The sequence below is a fragment of the Crocuta crocuta genome, unplaced genomic scaffold (genome assembly GCF_008692635.1).
Source record: "Crocuta crocuta isolate KB4526 unplaced genomic scaffold, BGI_CrCroc_1.0 scaffold549, whole genome shotgun sequence".
Lineage (NCBI taxonomy): Eukaryota > Metazoa > Chordata > Mammalia > Carnivora > Hyaenidae > Crocuta > Crocuta crocuta.
The window spans coordinates 2,306,653-2,332,776 of record NW_027529169.1 but is presented as its reverse complement, the minus strand read 5'-3'; the positions used below and the strand labels follow the sequence as shown (position 1 = coordinate 2,332,776).

Sequence of the window (26,124 nt, the reverse complement as noted above, 5' to 3'; positions counted from 1 at the left end):
ACGTGTTCGAAGTAGGATAAATCTGTAATTCTGCTTTATAAGATGTGTGGTCTCCTGAGACTTCAAGTATCAACATTCATCATGCTTTGGATTGAACAAATACAGTTTTACAAGTGTAATTTTCTTTTAATTTTTTTTTTAATGTTTTATTTATTTCTGAGAAAAAGAGAGAGAGAGAGAGACAGTGTGAGCAGGGGAGGGTCAGAGAGAGATGGAGATACAGAATCTGAAACAGGCTCCAGGCTCTGAGCTACCTGTCAGCACAGAGCCTGACACAGGGCTCGAACCCACGAACTGTGAGATCATGACCTGAGCCGAAGTCGGACGCTTAACCAACTGAGCCACCCAGGTGCCCCTGAAAGCATAATTAAGGCAGAGACGGTGGCCTGGCCTTCCCCTTCTTGAATCCCATTCTACATAAGGAGTCTCAAGGGCTTGAGGAAACCAGAAACATTCCTGTTTCTATGCCTCACACACCTGAAACCAAATCCCACAAACAGGGAATTTGCCTCTCTCTGTTCAGACTCCAATGACTTCTTGTTTTTTGAAAACTGTTTCCAGGGGCACCTGGGTGGCTCAGTGGTTAAGCATCCGACTTCAGCTCAGGTCATGATGCCGCAGTTTGTGGGTTCAAGCCCCGCATGGGGCTCTGTGCTGACAGCTCAGAGCCTGGAGCCTGCTTCAGATTCTGTGTCTCTCCTTCTCTCTGTCCCTCCCCTGCTCATGCTCTGTCTCTTTCTGTTTCTCAATAATAAATAAATGTTAAAAAATAAAAACTATTCCCTTACTACTTTTACATTTCTGCTTCCAATTATTAAAGAAAGATAAGCCCTTTATCAAAACCAAAACCCCTTTTATAAAACAACAACAAAAAACAAAACTTGTCTACTATCTACTAGGCAGGTATTTTTTAAATACCTGCCAGTTTGAAGGTTAGGTCCCTGGCTAAGTTGCTCAAATATATTATGTATATGCGTACCATGTCCTTAAAATTAAAACACAATTACATACACTTAACTCAAAGGCCCTAGTCGATGCAATTCAATATTTTAATTCACTGAAACAAATGTGTTTTGAAAGCTAGTCTGAGCTGAAGAGCCCAGTAAAAGAGAAAATGTCAGTAAAGCAAAGGGGACCAAGGAGACAGTGAGAAAATTAGCAAAAATATTATATATCTTATAGAGGCAGGAGAAGATAGCTCTCCAATGGTCCCATGCCTTACGATGACCACTCCAGACATCTATGGGTACTTCCATGGGAAAAATAAATGTCATTAGACTTCGTTATATTATGTCTTGTGACTTTTTAAATGAGATTAACTATAGCTAGTTTTTACATAAAAACCCTTTTCAGACCTCAGAAATCAGATTGGCTTCAAACCTCTATTGGTGCCATGGCAAATGATGCCTTTGTGAGCTGACCTTGATTTTGAATGTTGCCTTAAAAAATTCATTATGGGAAGAAGAGGACCTGAAGGAATTCCTTCCAGTGTATTAATAGCTCTCACCAAGACAATTAGGTCATGGCTGAATCAAATCAGAAGCACCTCCACCTCTGGAATATATTGGATTTTTAAAAGAATTTTTCCGTTGTACATTTTGCAGAGTACCTTCAAACGCAAAGCATGACTCAGCCTTAGAGACTGGGCTCTTTCAGACCTTTCAGAGAGCCCGGGGAGGGGCAGAGACAAGTTCTATCCTAATGCACCTCTGCTAAGCGGTTCAGGTGGAGAATGACATGACCATAAGAGCTCTAGGAAATAATTCAAATGACAATGTAGCAATAACGAAGTTGTGAACTAGGGCAGCATTCATGGGAATGGCAAAAAAGGAATGAGTCCAGAAGTCTTGAAGGGGCAAAATGAATGTGGTTTCGTGATTCACTGGATGCAGAAATTAAGGGAGATAAGAACCAAATGTCTAGGTTGCCTGAATAAAGAGGAAGGTAGGATCATGAAGTTTAAGGTACAGCATGAAGGAACAGGAAAATCAGACCTAGGGAAGGAAATGAATTCCATGTAGACATGTTGAGTTAAAAAAAAAATGTTAAATGGGCAGCTGGGTGGCTCAGTTGGTTAAGTGCATGACTTAGGCTCAGGTCATGATCTCATGGTTCGTGGGTTCGAGCCCTGTGTCAGGCTCCGTGCTGACTTCTCAGAGACTGGAGCCTGCTTCAGATTCTGTGTCTCCATCTTTCTCTCTGTCCCTCCCCTGCTCAATCTCTGTTTCTCTCTCTCTCTAAAATAAATAAACATTTAAAAAAAAATTTTAGGGGCACCTGGGTGGCTCAGTCAGTTAAGCGTCTGACTTCAGCTCAGGTCATGATCTCACAGTTCCTGGGTTTGAGTCCCGTGTCAGGCTCTGTGTGGACAGCCAGCTCAGAGCCTGAAGCCTGTTTCAAATTCTGTGACTCCCTCTCTCTCTGACCCTCCCCTGCTCATGCTGCCTCTCTCTCTCTCTCTCAGAAATAAATTTTTAAAAAGCATTAAAAAAATTTTTTTTAATTTTTTAAAATTTTTTTTAACTTTTAGGACATACAACCAACAGCTGGAAATTCAGCTCTGAAGTTCAAGAGAGAGAAACAAGTTCTGAAGAATAAGGTCTGGGAGCATACCACAGAATTCAACCAAGGAAAGAAGAGGAGATTCCCTGAGGAAGAGAGGGGAGAGGAGAACTTAGAACAGACATTTGGAAGTGGCTATAGGCTGTGTGCAGGCAGGAGAAGCTAAACCATCAGTCAGTCAGTCAGTCCAACAGTTTGAGTTAAACTCATCCCTTCTCTTATGTGGAGAGAATTGGGTGGGAGGGGAGGGAGGGAGGAGAAAACTACAAATGTCTTTGTCCTGCTGTAAGATCAGTGTAGGATGAAAAAGGGTGCTTCTTTTCCCAAAGAGCCGAATGTGAATGCCCTCGGTGAGCGCAGCAAGGCTGGTGGGGACTATGTCAGAAAACCCTGCACAGGGTCAATTGGAAACAACTTCAAGCACAAGCGTGAAGGAAGCAGCTGAAGCCAGCACACTGCCCCCTGCCACCCCAGATGGCCTCCCCATAGGTACCCTACCACCACTTCTTGCCCTCTTCTCTTACTCCAGATTCTTCTTCCTTAGGCCAACAAAGTTTGTATTAAAGCATCAGGCATCTTTTGGGGCACCTGTGTGGCTCAGTCGGTTAAAGCATCTGACTTAAGTTTAGGTCACACTCTCAGGGCTGCTGAGTTGGAGCCCCACATCGGGCTCCCTGTTGTTAGTGCAGACGCCTGCTTTGAATCCTCTCTCCCCTTCTCTCTCTGCTCCTCCTTCTCGCTCTCTCTCTCTTTCTCAAAATTAAACATTAAAAAAAGTCACGCATCTTTCAAGTAACGGGGAGTATTTACCTATTTGGGACGGTGAAATCATTCAAAGTAAAAGACCAAGGCTTCCTGTAGTAAATGCACATGTAAAGCACACCTAATCACACATGGTTGCAAATGTGATCACCACAGCTTCTTTCTTGGCCTACTGGACATCTCCGGACTTGATGCCACCATCTCCCCCTGACAAGGCTGCCTTCCCTTTCTCTTCCATCACTGTGGCTTAATTCTGACACACCTCGTACGTTGTGTTTCTCGGTGCATCTTGAATGGTCACTTCCAAATCAGCTGCTCTCTCCTCATCCATGTTCAGCTCCTGTTCTCCATCTGCCTTCCACACATTTGTTGACCCTAAAAAGCACATGAGGTCATAGTGCACAGTTAACACACGTGAAACCCACCCAAATCAGCCAACCAGAGTCTGTTGGGGGTTGTTCCTCCCCCACCAGCTGCAAGGAGGGTACCCAGAGGAGTTAATGTCGATATAAATCCCCATATTAAATATTCAGAGTGCCATCGTGGTTCAGGCGAAAGGAACTCCAAAAATAAATTAGAAATAAGCAGCCTTCGGAGAGTCATACTGCTCTGAAGACATACATAATTTCCTGAAGTAAAACCTCCTTCTTATGAGCTAAAACATAAATTCCCATTTTTGCCAATCGTGCGGGATTATTGGGTCAGAATAACTACTTTAAGTAAACATTCATAATGTTTCCATTATTTTCTGTGTGAAGAGCTGTTCTGATTCAAATATATGCCCCATAAGTTGGCAGAGCATTGTTTTTCTCATGATGGTGCTTGTGTTTTTACCACAGAACCTCATTGTTGCTGATCTATGATATTTTTCTTGCCATCAAATTATTTGCAACATCTATCTAATCCTTTTGCCCTCTGTATAATATTTCAATTTAGAAAGGAATGTCAATATGTTGTCTCTTCTGCCAAGAATACTTTTAGAGTGAAAAATCTAATAGTGTATTCAATCATGCTGTTATTGTTATCAGTATATCTTGCTACTACAGTAAATGTCTGAAAAAGCTAAAGTTCTGAGCAAAAAAAAAAGAGTGAGGTCATCCACGGGGGATACATATATAGTGATTATTACTGGGTTCGTGTTTTCAATTTAATCACTCCCTATGACCCATTTGCCCTTAGGATATGACTGTTGCAACAAAATTATTTCACTTAAGCTCCCGTTAATGGCCACTGTAATTCTAGTCAGCAACCCTTTGTGTTACAAAAGACTACACCCCTTACCAATCATTCACTGCTTTTAGAGATGCGTTATAATTCAAATAAAATTCCCCTGTAAGGTAATGGAGCATGTGACCCTTTTATGGTAAACTGTAATTTGGGGGCGCGTAACACAATTGTTCCGTCATTTGGTATTTCGGGAGGTAAAAAACAGAGATTCATATTAAAATATCCTGTTCTATGCATTTCCTACAACACTCCTTAGTAACACATCCTTTTGTTTCTTGACAGTGATTTAAAAGCGTTACAAACCTCTGCTATATCCAAGAAAGAACATTTTCATAATCGCCTTAATCTCCCTTAAGTCTCTCTGCATAATGTTCCTCAGAATTATTCTTTACCACGAGCCAAACTAAATAGGTCCCCAAAAGAAGTCTAGGTAATTTTCTATTCTCTTAGTTCTCTATTTACTTTGCTTACACAAAACAAACGCTGTAGGATTAGGGCTGAGTAAAATAAGACGTGTTTGAAGAGACTTTCCTGTTGTCTCAGTCCATCCGTCAGAACTAGGACACGTTTCTTTCGGTTGTGCTTCCAAAAGGCAAACAGGACTCTGAGCCCCTAAATCCAAGACCATCTGCCGGTCATCATCGCCGCATGGCAGCCACTTCCTTCAGTACCAGGGCCAGTTTGCCTCCGTTTTTTTCCCAGAGACACACGCAAGAGGACTTTCCAAGAAAATGTGCTTTGTGGCCTGGCTCTCGACCTTTTCTCCCTCCAGCTCTGGTGAATTGGACTACACCAACTCTGGACCTCAGACCCTCTCTTGCTTTTGGCACAAGTCTGGATGATAGCCAACTTTTTCCTCTCTTCCATCCCAGCCCCACCGTGGTCCGGCTTCCTCCCCAGGGTGCCATCAGATTAGAGGAATTCCAGGCACTGGATTCCCAAAACCAGAGTACAGACCTGCAAATGCCTTTAACATAGCCGCTTACATTTTGGCTGGGGTCCATTTTAGACCTTGAGGATTACAAGAACCTTGTGGCCACGATTTACTGGGAAGTAAACTTAATGAGACTCATCAGTGATAAAAGTGAAGGAAACAGATACCCACTGAACCAGTCAGAGTTCAACCATGGAAGAAGAATAGTAGGAGGCATGTGTGTGTGTGTGTGTGTGTGTGTGTGTGTGTGTGTGTGTGTTACAAGGACTTAGTACTTTATTTGTGAGGGCTGGTTAAACAAGTCTGCAGTCTATAGGGCCGACATTCAGAAAGGGAAGAAATGAGCAAGCTGTTACCCACAGGCACAGACTGAATGTCTTATCCACAGGCCATCAAGGAGAAAGAGTGCAAGCAGTCTAGAGCCCCTGAGGCATAAACTAAAGCTTATAGTCCACAGGCTGCCAAGAATAGAAAGTTATAAGCAGACTGCAACCCTAAGATCCACTGGAGAGGAAGAGCAAATGTAGACCAAGAAGCTGGTGGAGTCTCTGAGCCCTGGGAAGTCCTCTTTGAAAGGGTGTGCCTGATTAGGTCAGGCTCACCCAGAATAATCTTCCTTCTGATTAATTTAAAGCGACTGATTAGGGACTTTCAGCTGCAAAATCCTTTAATTGCAACACCTAAATTAGTGTTTGATTGACCAGTTCAGGCCAACCAAGTGCCAATCAAGAGGCCATCATACTGGGGCATCTGGGTGGCTCAGTTGGTTAAGCATCTGACCTTGGCTCAGGTCATCATCTCACTGTTCCCAAGGTTGAGCCCCACATCAGGCTCTGTGCTGACAGCTCAGACCCTAGATCCTGCTTGGATTCTGTGTCTCCCTCTGGTTCTGTCCCTCCCCCATTCGTGTTTTGTCTCTCTCGAAAATGAATAAACATTAAAAAAAGAAAAAGAGGGGCACTTGGGTGGCTTAGTCGGTTAAGCGTCCGACTTTCGCTTAGGTCATGATCTCGCGGTTCATGGGTTCGAGCCCCGCGTCGGGCTCTGTGCTGACTGCCAGCTCAGAGCCTGGAGCCTGTTTCAGTCTGTGACTCCCTCTCTCTCTGACCCTCCCCTGCTCACGCTGTCTCTCTCTCTCTCCTGGAAATAAATAAAACATTAAAAAAGAAAAAGAAAAAGAAGAAGCCATCATACTCACTGCCCCCTAAAACTAACTGGGAAACTCTGCTAGTCTACATTTATTTAACATATGAGCACCTACTATATGCAAAGCCCTGTGCTATGCACTAGAGGAAAATTATTTCATTGTATAGAAAAACTACAGAAAAGGAAGGAAAAGTGAGACACCAACAAGATCAGAAATTTCTAATGAATAAAACAAAAATAATGACAAGAAGGATTTAAGACTAAGATACAGGTTGTTAAAATTAGAATCAGTGCAAAAATAAAACCTGATTTTTATTTTAAAAAATTTAAAAAGGCGTTTGCATTTTATAGTATCAGTCATATTAATGTTAATGTGTAATAACATTCTCAGGGTATAGACCATGACTTCGTTGATTTTCTTGAGAAAGCTTTTTCAACTTATAAAAATGTATAAATACATAAAATATGTTAAAGGGAAAATTATACTTAAGAGTTCCTGAGAGGAACCACTCCAATTCGACTATAAAAATTAAATTTCATCCTCAATAGAACTGTATGTTATAAAAACATACACTGTCACTGTTGTTTAGGTTACGCTCAAGAGAATGAAAGATAATGCAAGAACACACTACAGAAACTACAAAAGGAAAAAACTTAAGTCATGAAGCGTTTGTATATTTCGTCGTGACACTTGTCACACTCATGAATGATGAGCCCCTGTGTTCAGTGGTGTAACCAGCCTAAAACCGGGCTTCCTGGAGTCCAGCCTGCCAGATAGCACACCCAAAATCTGCTCTCACCTCTACTCATTCTCTACCCCTCCTCATGTTTATTTTATTCATTCATATTCTCTCTCCACCACTCCCCCACCCTCCCCCACCTCTGCCCTTGAATGTCCTTGAACTCCCCTCTCCTCTCTTTTCTAATAGAGCATAAGCTGGCCTGTTCTTGGCTTCTGCCGTTTTCCTCCCCACTCCTCACCCACACCTCATTCAGCACAACCAGAGGCCCTGTCTCAGGCCCAGAGAACAAAGGATCTTTCCTCCACGGAAGGTAAGAGAAGCGTACAATTGCAAATACCCATTATTTTATATAATTTTTTCCTGACAGAGCAGTAAATCTCCAATGCATTTGCAAGTAATGAATCAGAACCAGTTCTTTCATTTCTCAGACATAAAAAATAGTCAGGAAAGAAGATAAATATACTTATCTTAGGTGTCACGCTGAAATTTTGAAAAAAGTATGTTGTATTTGTTCATTTGCTGAACTGCTTTTAAGATTTTTATTTCTCTAGATGAAATGAATGGTGTTTGGGTCCGAAAAAGGTAGATTTATTCTTTATTTGATTATTTTTTATAGAAATCTTTAATATTGATTTTATCTTTTGAGAGAGGGAGAGACAGAGAATGAGCAGGGGAGGGGCAGAGAGAGAAGGAGACACAGAATCTGAAGGAGGCTCCAGGCTCTGAGCTATCTGCACAGAGCCAGACACAGGGCTCGAACCCACTAACCTCGAGATCCTGAGCTCAAGTCAGATGCCCAACAAACTGAGCCATCCAGGAGCCCCTATTTGCTTATGTTTAAAGCAATAGAAAAGGAATCTTATGGTCTGGAATGGTTTTGAGACAAAAGACGAAATAAAAAAAAACAACAGAGATGGTGCCTAGCATTATTCGTGCCCGACATGGAAACAAGATTTGTTACAGTTGACTCGCAATTATTCCAGGAGCTGACTGGAAAATTTGTGAATAACTAGAACCTCTGCTTCTCTTAATGCCTCCCACTGCTGGGCACTTGGCCGTTGCAATGCAGTCAAGATTACTGTGGAAAAGTGAACGGAGACTAGAGAAGCCAACCTTCCAGTCAATCCATTCTGCTTACCTGCTACTTGCTAAAAAGCTTACTGCAAGATGCTAGAATATATAAATAAATAGAATATATAAATATATAGAATATATAGAAGTATATATCCCTCTCTCTCTGTCTCTCCCCCATTCATGCTCTCTCTCTCTCTCAAAAATAAAGAAAAAATTTTTTAAAGAAAATGTAAGCTGAAGAACAGATTTTAAAACTCTGATAGATGTTTGCATGCAAAAACCTCATGTCAGAGCCATGTATGCTGAACACCTTTCCTATAGACCCTATCAGCGTGTGCCCATGATTTATGTCTCACTCATGCACTCATTTATTCATTTGGTGAGCATTTCTGGAGTATCTATTCTATGCCAGGCACTGTTCTAGACATTGAGGATACAATTATGACATAGGGCACGATCCCTTAGTGAGGACACAAACCCACAAGACTCAAGGACCGGTAGCAGTGAGAGCTTTGACCAGCACTGATAGAGGCTGGTTACGCAAAGTGCCCAGTCATCTCAGTAAACAGTGCCTTGTTGAGTCAGTTATGAAAGAAAGAGACTCATGTGCCTACAGCCATATCCTGTGTGTGCAGCCAGAATCTGGGCTTGTATGAAATGCTGAAGCCATGAGCCTTGTCTAGAAACAAGATGAAGGGCAGGTAGAAAAAGAGCTGAGGAGATGTTCTTCACTCCTCTGTTTCCAGTGATGACAGATTAGGAAACTTGGACCAGTCCTCCCGAATTTACCTTTTCTAGCTCATTGTTGAATCTACCCACAAAGCAGTTGGTTCTCAGTGACTGAGCCAGACCACAAAGGAAGCAGGGAATTTATCTAGGGCTTCAGCTCCACCATCTATGAGGATTGTCATGGTGCCTGTGGATCTTATCCAGCGCCTGGTGTGTAAGGACTGGAGCCTACACGTCTGAGTGGGCCCGCTTTGATGCCCCACTCCATAGTCTGCCCAACAGCACTGCCTTCTATTCAGCCATTAATCCAAGTTTTTATTCAATAAATATTTATTTCCAAGTACTATGTTGGTGCTGGGGACCTAGAGGCGAACACAACTGAAACGGTCCCTGTCCTTATGGAGCATTTAGTCAGATAGGTAGTTTCTAGAACAAGAGGTCCTACCCTCAAATCTAAGTCTTCTGACTCAATTCTGAAACCATGCTCTTGGAGCGCCTGGGTGGCTCAGTTGGTTAAGCATCCAGCTTCGGCTCAGGTCATGATCTCATGGTTCATGGGTTCGAACCCCAGGTCAGGCTCTGTGCTGACAGCTAGCTCAGAGCCTGGAGGCTGTTTCAGATTCTGTGTCTAGGTATGTACTAGAGAATCAGTTGCACCTGTATACAGTGGGGCTTACAGAAGGAAGTTCATTGTGTTATTGTTTATAATAATGGAAAATGGTGGGGTGCCTGGGTGGCTTAGTCGGTTAAGCGTCCGACTTTCGCTTAGGTCATGATCTCGCGGTTCGTGGATTCGAGCCCCGCGTCGGGCTCTGTGCTGACTGCCAGCTCGGAGCCTGGAGCCTGTTTCAGAGTCTGTGACTCCCTCTCTCTCTGACCCTCCCCTGCTCACGCTGTCTCTCTCTATCTCTCAGAAATAAATAAAACATTAAAAAATAAAATAAAATAAAATGAAGCCATGCTCTTGCCAGCATTCTGCCCTAAGTGGTGGGATCACCGCATCCTTCCCAAACTTGCTTCCTTATATAATTGGAGCCAAGCAATATTATGGAGCTGAGGGAAAAGAGAGGAAAAAAATGGCATCATTTTTACTTTTAGCCAATGGAAAAGGCTATATCACCAAGCCAAGAGAATCATCTGAAAACAAATCCAATCACACATGGAATCCATGAGTCAAGTAGTTCAGTCTACATGTAGGTCACTAAAACTAAGAAGTGTCCAGTAACAGATTCGGTTGATCCAGGGCCACAGCTAAAAGTGAAGTCTAGCAGCCAGGTGGCAGAGGAGAGGAAGGAATCTAAATCAGCATAGTCAGTCCAAACCCCTCCTTAGCTATGTACCTCAGCTTCCCTATCTGTAAAATGGAAACAAAAATAGTACTCTGAGGAGGCCATCATAAAGATTACATGACTTAGTACATTTAAATGATGGTACCTGACACACCATAAGCTCCTTAGTAAACGTTAATTCTTACTGTTTCCCTCCCCCAGAGAATTCAGAGAAACCATCAAAGAAGACTCCAGACCTCACTTTCAAGGGACTTGTGTGTTATGCTCCACAGACTACACACCACAGGTCATACTCGTAAGAAAACAATTAAAGTGTAATGCATTCTCTTGACAGGTAACATAGCTGACATGTAGTCAGAATCTTAAGGAAAAGTGACATGAAGAATGCTTTGATGAACAGTAAAATATTACTAATGTTCATGGAGGGTACAATTGAAAACCAGAGAAGTAGGGGAAATGTGAAAGGGTCTAGAATGAGAAAGAAGAGTCCTGATGGAGCAGGGCAGAGGGGCTGGTAATTGGAAACCCAACCAGCATCTTGCCTAGCTTTGGCCTTCCAGAAATGGAATTGCTAATGGCTTTTCTTCCTAAGGAGAATATTTTCTATTTCCTATTTAAAGGAATCAATCTATTTTAAAAACTGAATAAGGCCACAATGTACTTAAAATTTTTCACCAGGGGGTTCCTGGGTGGCTCAGTCAGTTAAGCATCTGACTTTAGCTCAGGTCATGATCTCACAGTCTGTAAGTTCAAGCCCTCCCGTCAGGTGCTGACAGTTCAGAGCCTGGAACCTGCTTCGGATTCTGTGTCTCCCTCTCTTTCTGCCCCTCCCCTGCTCGAGTTCTGTCTATCTGTCTGTCTCTCTCTCTCTCTCTCCTTCTCAAAAATGAGTAAACATTAAAAATATTTTTAAAAAGACATTTAAAAAAATTTTTTTTCAGCTGGCCCAGTCTTCTACTTCTTGCTTCATCCGTCTCCATGAAGTGTTTTCTCTCTGAAGAATTTTTAGACACTTCAGTTTGCCCTAAAAATCTCTAGTTTGTGTTTCCCCCTCAGTGACTTGCTTTGTTATGAATCCAATTTTGTGGCTCACAAACAAGTTCTCCTCAGAAATGTCCTATGAAACAGCCTCCAGGGGGCTGCCTGGGGCTTGAGGGCTTTCATTTCCTCTCCCGTGGAGAGCAGCAAGGACCCAGCATGGAAGCCAGAATGAGGGAGGAAAGGGAGAACCTTGCATTCAGTTGTCAGAGTTCCTGTTTTGCAGTTTGCTCTCCGAGCTACAGCGATTCCTTCACTTCTTTCTGAGGTTATGAAATATATTTTGACCTCATATCTTAATTGGCATATAAGCATAAATTTATGAAAAAATAAGGCAGGTCGTAAGGGGCAGCTGAATTTTTACTTTATTCATGATACCTATTTATATTATTTAAGGTAATTCGGTTCAACTGTGGTTTTGCAAATAGATGGAATCATTTCCAGAAAAGTAATAAAAGTAATAATAACAAATCAATGTCTTATTCCAGAATTATAAAAGCATAAGCCTCTTTTTAAATAACTACAGTTGCGTGTCAGAAAATCTAAACAAATGTGTAGTTAAGAATGATTGCTATACCTTAGGGACTTGGTTTCTACAAGACAGATTAGCAAGATAAGGGCCTCATTATGCATGAAAGTCATTTGTTTTTCCATGAATCCAGCACAGCACAAGCTCTGGGGTTGCAATTCATAAAGAGAGCAAACGTGAAGACTGAGCGCTGTTATGACATTAATCTTCATGAATATGGAAAGAAGTGAATTATTATCTTTCTCTTCATGAGCTGAAGAGAACTGTCGCTACAAATTTGAATCTTGGTGTACATTGGAATGCAGCAAGAAGGGCCCCAGAGACTTAGACTAACACTTCGGCTTACCCACAGGAAATAGAGAACCAATGTTTTTAAGAGCCTTGGCCACCTTTATGTGGTGAGTTAAGGGCAAAGATAGCACAGACCTGAGGACTCCCCAAATCAGGAGTCTTATTATTGACCCAAGAGGGGGGCAAATAGCCCCCTGACTCCAGTTTTTCTAGACCATCAAGAGTCTTCTCCCATGACATGCACCTGAAGCTAGGAGGGTTTGGTGAGTCATTCAGACTTCATTTTTAAAGAAAGAAAGAAAAATAAGACACATGAGAGAGCTTGCTTGCTCTCTCCACCATGTGAAGATACAAGAAACTGGCCATCTACAAACCAAGAAGACAGCCTTCACCAAGAACCAGACCTCAGACCATGCTGGCTTCCTGATCTTAGACTTCCAACCTCCAGAACTGTAAGAATGAATATTCTGTTGTTTAATTAAACCAAAAATTTTTTTAAAATGTCTTCTGTATGTGTGCCCTCTTTCACACATTTAACACAGGATCCTAAACTAAATCTAAATAAGCAATTTTTAAAAAAATTTTTATGTCTTATTTTATTTTGAGAGACAGGGACAGAGAATGAGCAGGGGAGGGGCAGAGAGAGAGGGAGACACAGAATCCCAAGCAGGCTCCAGGCTCTGAGCTGTCACCACAGAGCCTGGCACGGGGCTCGAACCCATGAACCGTGAGATCATGTCCTGAGCCCAAGTCGAACACTTAACTGACTGAGCCACCAGGCGCCCCCAAATAATCAATTTTTTATCGCTTTTGAGAGTTAACCCACTTCTTGTTATTTATCGACTTTTTTTCTATACATATGCTATGTAAATTCCACCATCAATAAGTACCCAGCTCTGTTATGAGGTCTACTACTAAGAATCTGAGCATTTTTTTTTTTACATTTTATTACTTATTTTTGAGAGACAGAGAATGAACAGGGGAGGGGCAGAGAGAGAAAGAGACACAGAATCGGAAGCAGGCTCCAGGCTCTGAGCTATCAGTCAGCACAGAGCCCGTCGCAGGGCTTGAATCCATGAACCATGAGATCATGACCTGAGCCATAGTTGGACGCTCAACCAACTGAGCCACCCAGATGCCCCTAAGGATCTGAGTGGTTTTATGCAGGTGTTCAACACCATGACCTTGTAAAGAAAGCTTCCAGGCAACTCAGTTTGCGCTGGGCTCTCATATATTTAACTCCGATATTTTAAAATCCCACTGAGAATCCATTGAAATTCTGTTCAGGGTAAGGAATTGCAATTTCTGGAGAAGTTATCTGGGCCCTTTTTGGAGAAGCAAGGTTCCTTAGCAAAAACATAAAAACTATTTTTCAAAAGTAAAGCAAGCAGTCACTCCAAAATGCCTTGGAGTCCTCTATTGTTAGAATTACTACTAATTAAAAACATGTCTTCTATAATCCTGTCAGATAGGTAAACTTGTTAACAAGATACACTACCAGAAAGGCATTTGGAAACTAGAACAGAAATCAAAAGACTTCAATTTCAAGCATTTGTTTTCTTGTCAGGGAATCCAGTGAAAGAAGAAAGGTATAATGGTGAGAACCCATCCTGGCTCTGACTCAAGTCTGACTTCCCACCTGCCACTTGTGTGAGCTTGAGCATGTGTTTTAACCCTTAAACTCAGCTTCTTCTTACTAGTCAAAGTGTATATAACTCCTGCCTCTAGAGTGGATGTAAGAACTAAGATAGGTAACGTGGCTTACACACCCAGCAGAATGCCAGACTCCTGACTGGGGCTCAATGAATGCGAGGTTACTTATCTGTCACACATCTCTCCTTTGGCCTCTCTGATCCCTCCCCCTTTATTCCTAATCTGGAAAACCTACCATACAGAGATCTGTAAGGATTAATTACAGGATGACACACAGAAAGTGTTTGGAGCATCTGACCCACTGCAAAAATCCTTTCCCAGGAAAAAGAACTGCTAAAAGAAAAATAACCAAAAGATCTCCTTCCAAGACTTAAGACACACGGAAAAGGCACAAGTAATAGGATCAATTCATGACTATGCAAAGTGAGAAGAAAAGAACTGGAAGACAGGCAAGTCTTCTGGTTCAGGTGACGGAGTGAACAAAGGTGACTTGAACGGAGGCAGGCAAGGCAGAGGATGGGACAAGTAGAAACTATAAGGAAAGATGGCAATGGATGGGGTTTGAGATGGTAATGGATTGGGCTTTAGTCATTGCTATGGTCTGCATGTTTGTGTCTTCCTAACATTCATGTGTTGAAATCCTAATCCCCAAAAGGACAATTTAGGGGACTTTGGGAAGCCCTCATGGTGTCTTATGAAAGAGCCCCCACAGAGCCCCCTGACCCTTTCTGCCATATTGGAACACAGAAGAAAGACACCACTGGGAACTAGGAAGTGGGTTCAGAACCAGATCAGGCCAGCACCTCTATCTTGGGCTTTTAACCTCCAGATAGTGAGCAGTCGACTGCTGCCGTTTATAAGCCACCAATCTGTGGCACTTTGTAATAGCAGCCCAAATGCACTACAAAGGACATGTTGAGTTTAGGCTTCATGAATCTTTAATTGCCCCCCGGCCCCCACCACAATAGACAGTGGTTTTTAAACAAGCAAGTGCATGCCTTTAAAATGACCTAATTTGCAGGAGGCCCCATTCATAAAGCAAAGAATCACTTGATAAAGCAATTCCTTAACATAACTGTTTTGTGAATTCCAATTTCAGTACATCAGTGTACTTTTCCTCCAAGAAAAGCACATCTGCACATATGCTCATTATGATCATTAAGAATAGATTTTCTAATTCATTGCTTTGGGAATGATGACTGCCAGTTCTAAAACTTCCTTGAGCTGTACATCACAACTTGTGTTTAATCCCATTGATCATTTCCAAAGTAAGTGGTCGTCTTTGTCCAAAAGGATGCAATTCGGTTTTAGAAACACTTTTGGAAATTGTATGTGTTTCTCAGAAATTGTCGTATTTAACACCAAGGTTTTTAATTTTGGCCATAATTTTAGGAAATTTTCGCTCCACCCAGAGCTCATTCCCTCCCGAGTATATCCTATGCCACCGTGACTCCTCCCCATCCCCCACTCCTCCCCCCTCCCACACACATGCACACACAGAATTTTAAGGCCTTAGAGAAATTTAGTTCTGACTTTGGAGATTCCACCTCCATAATATATCAACCATATTAAAATAAGTCCTGGAAATCACTTACAACTTTACAGGTTGAGCTGCAGTGAACTACTTGATACAATATTATGTTCTAAAGATTAAATTAAATATTATTCATTTCAATTTTGCAGGATTGAGTTTTTGTTTTTGTTTTTGTTTTCTTGTTTTGTTTTGTTTTTAGTTTTGGAGGCAACAAAGCAATTTAAAATTTCAAACCTTATTGTAGGCCCTTGAAAATCTTCTGGTCCATTCAGTACGCTTTCCGTAGCAGTCAACAGATAAAATACTCCCAAGGTCAAATCCCCACGTGAAGGGAAAGAGAAAACGTTAGCGCCTTCAGAATAGTTTTGTTGATTTTTCCCCCCTCACAATATAAAACATTTTTCTCATCGTAAGTGTTTCTTATCATGGGCTCCTTTGTCTTCATGCAGCAGGTGGCCTGAAACGCCAGGATATTTAGGAATTGCTGATTAGCCTCTTGCCCTGGAGATAAGCCACCTCTCTTCCTGCCACGAGATTCACTGATGAACTCGGGTGTGGTGCGGAGTGAGCGCACACCTGACCTGTCTTGTGCACCTCTGTCCTATCATAAAACCTCTCAGCCAACTCTTTGAGGTCGTCTAAGGGAGGCCTAAAATCGAGTTTGGCCATTCATGGGATTGTGCTCCAAATTCTATACATTTTGGTGATACCAAAAATGGTAATACCAAAAGCAAAATGTAATTATTTAAAAGACTTAGCTCACCAAATTGCCAAATATGCGATGTCAAACACACAAATATGTCTGGGGCATTTGCCTTGGCAGAAATCAGTAGCAGTGATATACTGATAACAAAGTCTCTCTAAGTGTGTAACTCATTTCAGAAGCTACTTTGCTAGGTTCCTCCCAAAGCTAAAAAACCAAGGGCAACAGAGGCCATGAGTTGTTTCTTTGGTTCTCCTTTCTTGCAAGTAAGTCACTCTGCTAATCCAGTTCGCAGCTTGTCAAAGAACAGAACAGGAAGAAACGAGGAAAGTGGGGTCAATGGAAGTGGATTGAAAGCTATATCAAAGATGTCCACGCCTTTCCTACACCACAGACTCAAATTGACATTCTTCTCTCTGAGGACAAGTTGAGTTAAGACAGATGGAAACCAAGGCCTATTTAGTCAATAATTTGACAATACTCTCTGGACACTCTTTTCCTCTAATTAGATAGCTGCTTTCTTTAGACAATGAAAGAAAAATATTTCTTTTTTTTAAGCTTATTTATTTATTTTTGACAGGGGGAGGAGGGTCAGAGAGAGAAGGAGAGAGAATCCCAAGCAGGCTCCATGCTTTCAATGCAGAGCCTAACATGGGGCTTGAACTCACAAACCATGGGATCATGACCTGAGCTGAATTCAAGAGTCGAATGCTCAACTGACTGAGCTACTCAGGTGTCCCAGAAAAAGTAGTTCTTATAATAACTTCTCAAATAGCAAGGTTGTGTTGAATTTAAGTTCTGCATATCACTTCACCCAAGACAGCATTGAAGAATTGATGTAAAAACAAAAACAGAAACAAAATAAAACCCACTGCACAAGGTAATTGTAATATATTGATGGTATTAATTATTTTAGTTCCTGTTCTGTCATTTTGGATACAGTTTTAAAGGCTCAAGAGATTAAATATAAAAGAGGAAAATGGAAGGGGGTGTCCCAAGATAGTGGGATAGTAGAATTTGAACTCACCTCCTCCCACAGACATACCAAATCTACAGCTACATACGGAGTAATTCCCTCTGAGAAAGAACTAGAAATTAACAGAACTGTTCTCCACAACAAAGGATAAAAGGAACACATCAAGAAGGGCAGGAGAGGCTGAGATACCATTGGAGTGGTGCCACGCAATAGAGACGCATCTCACATGCCTGGAGCTTCTTCTGAGGGGTGAAGGGTTTGTGCCCCAAATCAGGGTCCCCAGTCCTTGGGAACCGCACCAGAAAGACAAGCCCCTAAAATGTCTGGCCTCAAAAAACAATGGCACTTATGTCCAAGAGAACCAAAGTGCTGGAGGGAACTGAGATTCTCCTTTTCATAGCTCACGTGTGGTCATCCTGGGACCCAGTGCAAAATCAGCAGTTTGAGAAGTGCCCAGACTATATATGAAGGAGATTTATTTGCTTATCTTAAACATCTGCTCGAAGGGCAGGAGACAGTTGGGACTCTCTCTGGAAACAGAGGCATTGGCAGACGCCATTTTGAATTCTCCCTGTACCCTGCTAGCACAAGTAGGCACACCCGCAGGTGACACCCACCCACTGCCTTGCTAAGGGCTGTCGGGTCAAGTGGTCTTGACACCATCCTGCTGCATTGCTGAAACCAGACAGCATTGTGGCATATCCCTGCCCCCTGGCTGGGGCCGGCCATCACCGGCAGTCATGACATTCTCCCACTTCCAAGCTAAAGCCTGCAGGCATGTTCCACCCCATTCACTCTGTGGCTGCCTCACTAAAGCCGGCAGGTGAGTACAATCCACGAAGGGGTTGCCCTTGATCACCTGGCCCAGGTAGACAATGGGGCTTGCATTCCTAGGCTCCATGGGACCATCAATCAGAAAGACAGCTCCTGGCAGGCTACCACCCTAGGGCCCTGCACAGACAGCAGAATGAAACACAGCCCCAGTCTTCATGTGAAAAAAGCCTACTTACTTATGCTAGAACTTTAGCCGAGGGTCAAACTTCAGATTCGCTGCACATCTAGAGACCAGGCAGGCGCTCTCAGGTAACATAGGGAAACACTCTCCTTGTGCTCTCTGTTGGCCTTGCTGTGGCCCAAACAACATCCCACAAAAGAGTTTATACACTCTTCTGGCACATTCTCTTATGTTTTTCACAGAGAAAGGATGAACAATCTTAAAACTTGCATAGAACCACAAAAGACCCTGAATAGCCAAAGCAAACTTAAGAAAGAATGAATTGGGAGACATTATGCTCCCTGATATCAAACTCTATTACAAAGTTATAGTAATCAGAACAGGATGGTATTGGCATAAAAAGAGACACATAAGGTGCCTAGGTGGCTCAATCAGTTCAGCGTCCAACTTCAGCTCAGGTCATGATCTCCTGCTGGGAGCCGCTCCGGCCTTGCTGGATGACAGTCACAGCGAGGAAATGGCAGTGTTTGCACAGCTCCTGCCATGAGAAGCAAAACTGGTATCTCCTTCTGCTACTACTGGCTCATGTTGGAAATGAGGCTGCCGGTATTGACCAGGCCTCACAATATTCCAAATCAGACCGATATTCCCCACACAGATTCCTCATAAGGAAAAGCATATTCCTGCCTTTTCCAAAGAGACTTCAGATGAAAGCTCTGTGGATGATTGTCAAAAGGCTCTTCCTATGGGCCTTGCAGATCCAAGACTTAGATAATAAAGGTGGTTAAGAACACAAGAGTTACAATTGAGCCTGGCCCCGAGACAAAGAGCCTAATTTAGAGTTCAGGACAGATATCCACCCCCACCCAATTGTTTCTGATTGGAGCATCGACCCCCCAGGCATTTGTGATCAGTATTGGGAATGTCTTATTCTGGCCTCGAATATGCTGATCACACCCTGTGAAGGAACCTATTGTAGGAACTTCTTTTGTGATTATGGGAGCAAACATTTGTGTTTCCTGAAAGACCTGTTTTTCTTAATACTTCTCCTTCAACAAACAAGCTATTGACCCCTGCTCACAAAGAACTAACTTCACCCTTTTTATGCTAAAAACATTGTCTTGTATGCAAGGTATCTTTATACCTTCCTTCCCCATAAGATAAGCATCTAAATCCCCTACCTCAATCACTCTTGGTAAAGGTTATGCATGAGTCTTCTACAAATCTCTGTTCTGGGAAATTCTTACATATCAAAGAAATTTGTCATCAGAAACCATTGTCTAAGGCAAATGCCATTTCTGTGCTGTCCCCCAAACATTTAATTATAAAATAAAGTTGAGCCCCAGTCAGAGCAAAGATGCCTGCCTGGTGACCAGAAAGATTCTCGTGGCCTCTCTCATCTCTCCCTCGCCGACACCATCCATACTTCAGGGACCCCTGGGCCTGGCCAGAGAGGGTCCCGGGACAAGTATTTATCCAAAGAAAACAAAAACACTAATTCAAAAAGATACATGCATCCCTATGTTCATCGTAGCATGAATTACAATAGCCAAAATATGGAAACAACCTACGTGTCCATCAAAGGATAAATGGATAAAAATGCAGTAATATGTATGATGGAATACTACTCGACCATGAAAAGAATGAAATCCTGCCATTTGCAACAACATGAATGGACCTCAAGTGAATTTTGCTAAATGAAATAAGTCAGACACGGAAAGACACGTACCATATGATTCCACTTACATGTGGAATCTAAAACACAAAACAAATGAGCAAACAAAACAAAACAAAAATCATAGATACAAAGAGCAGAATGGTCGTTGCCAGAAGGCAAAGGTGGTTGCCAAAGGATTGAACAAAATGGATGAAGGGGGTCAAGAGGTGCAAACTTCCTGTTATAAAATAAGTCATGAGACTGTCATGCAGCATAGCAACTATAGTGAGTAATATTGTACAGCATACTTGAAAGTTGCCAAGGGAGTAAATCCTAAAATTTAACTTCATATGGTGACAGATGGTAATCAGACTAATCTCGAGGACCATTTTGAAATGTATATAAATATTGGGCCGCATGGATGGCTCAGTTGGAAAAGCATGTGACTCTTGATCTCGGGGTCATTAGTTCAAGCCCTGCGTTGGGTGCAGAGATTCCTAAAAATTAATAAACTTTAGAAATGTATACAGGAGCACCTGGGTAGTTCAGTCGGTTATGTGTCTGACTCTGGATTTCAGCTCAGATCATGATCTTACAGGTTAGTGAGTTCAAGCCCCACATCAGGCTCTGTGCTAGCAGTGCAGAGCCTGCTTGGAATTCTCTCTCTCACTCTCTCTCTGCCCATCCCCTGCTTGTGTTCTCTCTCTTTCTCATGATAAATAAATAAACTTTTCAAAAAATAAATAAATAAGTACATTATATAATATATAAAGAAATGTATACAAATATAGAGTCAATATGCTGTACACCTGAAACCAATGTCAAGTCATATACCAATTGTACCTCAATAAAAAATAATTCTGAAAAGGGAAACATTGATTTTAAAACAAAGCCAGTTGTTTATTTTGACAAAAGATGAAACCAAAGGGGCATTTTCCCCCTTCTCTATGAATAGAAATTCCGTGTAATGTTACAGCTAATAGAGTGTTGCTTTTCCCCTTTTCTACTTTTCCAATGTGCCTTGGAGCTGCCTTTTGGGTATTTTCCCCATACAAGTCTTGTGTTACATTGGGGGAAACATACGTACACGGAAAACATATTCTTCCCAGTGGGCCGAGGTGTGTCCATTTTCAGAATTCTCCTTCACACTCATTCGTCTAGCTTCAAGACCCACTGTGAGCCTGTAGGAAAAATAAGTTGTAATTGGAGGATTTGGCAGTAAGTGCTCAATGAAAAACATCAGTTCTAAACCAGAAGTAATTTCAATCTGATTTTTAATTAAAGGCAAAAAGATATGTGGAAGTGATTGCAAATACTTATACTTCCTGAGATGCTTTCTCCTCCTCTCTTCATACTCCTCCTGCCTCCACTACATTATTTACATTCTGAGTTAATGAACTCGGTAGCAGGGCTGGCAGGCTCTGAAACTGACATCCTCCACCTTCTTACCAATTCCATGTCTGAAGACAAAAATGTGAGATGTAAAATAAAGAAAAAAACTGAAGGACAGGGGAAATTGTTACATACTGGAAACGGGACTTCGTACAGTACAAAAACCCAAGTGTGATCTCTTTGGACTAACCCAATCCCGCGTCCCCAAAGGCTAACTAAATGTTGGCAAAGCCCTCAAAGGAGGTCAGTGAATGAAGACCGGTTATGAGTCTGGAGTGTATGTTCCTATGCAGTGAAGCCAGAAAATGCAGCTTCTTGAGAAGGCAGAGACTCCTCAGACTTGGAATCAGACTTGGAATTAGAAGCTTGGCCTCTAACTAGCTGTGTTGCATCGGGCATGTCGTTGGTCTCTCTGAATATGGTTCCTCAGCTGTGATATGGGTGAATTGGACAGGATGATGTCTACCACTTCTTCTGGTTAACTATCAGCCAGAAAGCATTGAGTGATCAACTGCCTTGGGCCCAACTCAATGCAGGATAAAGTAGAGAGCTATCCAAGTGTGATGTGCCTGGGTGTGCACGCCCTTCCTCGCCTCCCACCCTGTACGTAATTTGAAGGCAGGTCTGTGCCCAGTTCCTCTGGCTTCCCCTGTAGCACTTAACACAGTACCTAACAAAGCAGAAGCACCCCAAAATTGTCCGGGTGCATAAATGGAATATGTGAAAGTTCTCATAGGAGTTTCAGAGTCTCCCTAGGAAAATATTACAAAAGCTTTCTCTTTTTTTTGCAGGTGGAGGAGAGAAAGAACTAATAATCAAGAAACATGGTGAACCCTGGCCCTCAGGAATCTCCTTTATCCCACACAGAAGCAACAAGTTAAAATAGGGTATGAGAGTATTCTCCCAAGTTTAAAAATGAGAGCTCAGTTTATAACCGGGGGAACCCCACAATTACCAGGTGCTGCTGCTGTCCTTTCCAGCTCCACCTAAAATGACGAGTGCCTTGTGAGGCACTTACTCTCTAATAACCACGAACCCGGCTGTGCCTCAAAACCTTTCCACCAAGATTATTACTCAGGTTAATGAAGTTTCCTCACAAAAGATGAGAGATTTTACTCTCCACCAAAGCAGTCCTAGAACTGCAAACGTCAGACTTTCTTTCGCAAGTCTTGAAAATCTATCTCTTTTTAAAATAACAAGCTTAACTTTAAAGGAGAAGGGACTCTTAAACGAATGAAGGAAATCTTTTCCAAACACAAGTTTTTCCGTTCTCGCAATGAAATAAATGAAACCAAAGCTCCACTTGATGTGAAAAGTAAGCGGGACTCCGCACCTGAGCCATGGACATGGCAGAACTCAATGGTTTTATTCCCCAGAGAGCGCTATGGAGAGTAGATGGGGAGATCTCTTATTTGTCATTCGTGGTGAAAGACAAAAACCCAGGGTGTCAGTTAAACATATTCATGCTTCTCTAATGCCTTTTAAAAGTCCCCTGTCAGAAAAACTATACGTGTTCTAGCCTTGCTCATTTTATTCTCCTTAGACATCACATATCATTAATCATCTCAGTCTGTCAAGACAAAGAGCTGGAAAATATTTATATTCCAAAATCTCTCAAATATCAGATAGGTCTCAAATGCACGGTGCACTCTGGTTATCCAATTACCACTGGATATTCAAGGTGACAAGTCCCGTTCCAGGTTCTTAGCTTTTCCCTCCCACCATCAGGCTCAGAGAAGTACATGTGAGAGGCACAAAAAAACAAGCACACTCAGGAGATTAACTTCACCCCAAGGAAGGATCAGCCTCTCTCCCATGACAGAGAGAGACACGCAGCGCCCACTGTGAGTATGACTTCCTCCCCAGGAGGATGCTCAGTGTCCCCCTAAATGTATGTCCAGCTAGAAGATGGTGTCTCTTGAGGGATGGGGATGGCCACACCTTTCCTCTCCAGCAGCCAAGCTGCTTCCCACAGTGGCCTGCCACACCTAAGTTAAAGCTCGTAACCAAACACCCAACATGTGCTCTTGCTAACAAGGATGGAGTCAGGTGGGCAAGCCAGAGAGCAGGTCTGGAGAGCCATCACAGAATAACAGGTGTCTGATGAGGGGGAAGAAAAATAAAAGAAGTCTCTGGGAAGAACATAAACATGGAGTTAACGAAAGATAATCATAACCTGCGTTACAGCTTTGCCTGAATCTGCAGCACTGAGATCTAGAACAGAAGCCTCACAGTGATGAGAGTGGCATTAGCAGTCTTCACGTAGGAAACACGGGGCCCTCCGTTTTCCATGAGCCTACATCAGGGCTCCTGTACTTGCCACCCCAACGCAGCGGCTTTGAGTTGTTTGTCACTACACACCGTTGAGCACTCAACTCACAAATTCAAACCTGGAAGCTTCTTATTTTATGAAATCATGGCTTTTCCATTTCTAAATACATTTTGTTCCAAATATCCAAGTGCTTCCTCGTCTTCTTACCTTTGTTGATTTTGCTCCCTCTCCAAGAAAAGCCTTCCCAACAAAACAGCTTAACTAAAGAGTATGCATCATTCGAGACCCAACTTCTATTTCGTTTCCTTGGTGAAGACTCTCATTAAAGAGTGATCTTCCCCCACCCCTTTAAGACCTCCATAGTGTGTGTGTATAAATAATGGACCATGAGTGTGTGCGTGTGTGTGTGTGTGTGTGTGTGTGTGACAGCACATCAAAACTACAAGAATTCTTAGTTATCTAAATTCTGGATACAGTGTGGCTGAACAGAGCCTATGCACCCCACTCCAGTTCCAAGGATAACTCAGGATAAAACATTCAGCTCATCCTCATAGTATAGGCCTCTAGCTCTGACCAGTTACACCAAGGAATGGTTTCCCAGCATCCTAACATTCTACGGTTCTAGACAAAGTTACTTGAGCTGGAACTAATGATAGTAACTAATTTTTGCCAACATTAAAAAGAAGCTGCTTCCTCATAACTGGGAAATGAATCTTCTCACTGTCCTTTTTCTCACTGGCTCTATGGCTTTCTCATAGCTTTCATACCAGTTCCACTATTTTCTCTTTCACCAGCGTACTGCCAAGTCTCTCAAATGAAAGAGCAAAGGCAGATTGTTTTCTATATTTTTCTTTAAAAATTCACTTCAGCCTCAGAAAACATATGTAGCTGTCAAATGAAAATAATTCATACTATTGCTGTGTTACACTATACTTTGGATGGTAAGATAACTATTTTTTAAATGCTCTGACTTGGCTTAGCTCTAGTAAATTAGGTTTCCCTTATCTATAATCTATTAAATGATTAATGTCATAGTGTTTACCTTCAAAAGCATCCAAAATAAGGAATTCAGTGCGTTGGCTCATTATTTACTTTCACATTAGCCAGATATTTAAATTAACATTTTTTTCTTTTATTCTTTTTGAATCTTCTTTCAAGCTTCGATTCCCACTCTTATGCTTCTTAATGGTTACTGGTATTCACTGACAATATTAAGCTGGAAAAGGAGTAGAAGAAATGCTAAGTCTTGCAAAAATACACAATCATACAATTTAAAGCTGTGATCCCTACTAAGGAGAAACAACTCATGATACCCACCACTTTCTCCTGCGAAGAACCAGACATTCACTGATTTATGTGCACCCATAGAAAAGTTTATAAAAGATTAAAACGCTACCTGCAGAAGATAAACTTGGATTTTAAAAAGTTTGTGTTACATTCACATAAATCCTCCTCAGCATTATGATGCGCCATGTAAATGTTACTGCTTAAATGTAGCAGGTGAATTTCTTGTGTTTTACATAATGAATAATATTAGTTCTGATTAGAAGGAAGGGAACTTATATTGAGCACTGACTTGACATTGTCAGTCACTTTTAACACATCATATCATTGTATCACCACATGCAGTGAGTATTTTGCTTTCCATTTTACAGATTTAAAAACTGAGGATCAGAGTGACATTCGTGAGTGGCTCAGTTGGAGCATATATTTAGTCTGACTCTAAAGGCTATCATGACTCTTTTTGCTATATTATGCAGCCTCCCTAAATTAAGCCTCTCTTTTCAACAAGTCTGTGAGCACAGAGGTGATACAACACCCAGAAGGGGTCAATGGGAAGATAGAAGGTCCCCAATGCCTTTTCCAAACAGCCTACAAAGATCCTAGAAGATTTCAACCTCGTCATGAAGCCGTAGATTAAAACTTACAAACTACCTAGTTTAGCATAGACTTAAAGAGTCATAAAATATTATTCTTTATCCAACTATGTATTACATGATGAGCTCTAGGGCATTTTCCAGAACAAATATCTACTGAAAGCAACTGGTAAAAGCAATATTAGAACTAAAATAAATGTCTGTTGAAGGTGATTCAGTGCCATCTTCCTTGTGAATATAATCCAAACACAACTGGTGAGTGGGGGTTGGGGAGGAACAGACACTAAAATTTAGAGACATAGTAAGGGCATATTTCTATTCCCTGAATACCTGTCCTTTTACCTAAAACCAGCAGAAGGGGGAGATATAGAGAATGAAGAGGATACCCAAAAGAAAGGATACCATCAGACACTTGTCACAACGTGGCTTTTCCCATTTCAATCCCTGTTTCCAATCCCTGGAGCAGCTGGCCAGTACTAAACCCTATAGTATGTACTGGAGATTTGAAACTGACTTTCCAAGAGCTCACAGTCTAACTAGGGAGATGAGGCAAGTACACTAATTACTGCAATTGTAGGTAAAACGTCATACATATTATAAAGCAAAATATAGAAATACACAGGGGCAACAATGAAGACCCCATGGGTGACATTTGGGCTAGATTATGTGGGTGTCCTGTCACTGGGTAAAGGTGAAGCACTAGCAAAGGCATTAAAGGTGGATAGCTTTCAGAACTGACACTTGTTTTCCCGGCTGCAAACTGAAATACTGTTGATTGCTG

General features: G+C 41.9%; 1 long non-coding RNA gene across 4 annotated transcripts in view; it reads right to left on the bottom strand.

The window, feature by feature from the left end:
- Positions 1-26,124, bottom strand: part of LOC144226232 (uncharacterized) — a 42,372-nt gene that overhangs the window by 12,566 nt on the left and 3,682 nt on the right. For 3 of the 4 annotated variants that reach the window (XR_013333561.1, XR_013333559.1, XR_013333560.1), the window contains exons 2-5: positions 24,509-24,682; positions 20,890-20,983; positions 15,746-15,815; positions 3,587-3,699 (exon numbers count right to left, since the gene is read on the bottom strand). This is a non-coding gene — a long non-coding RNA (uncharacterized LOC144226232). The remainder of the gene's footprint in view (positions 1-3,586; positions 3,700-15,745; positions 15,816-20,889; positions 20,984-24,508; positions 24,683-26,124) is intronic. The other variant, XR_013333562.1, reaches the window with a different exon arrangement.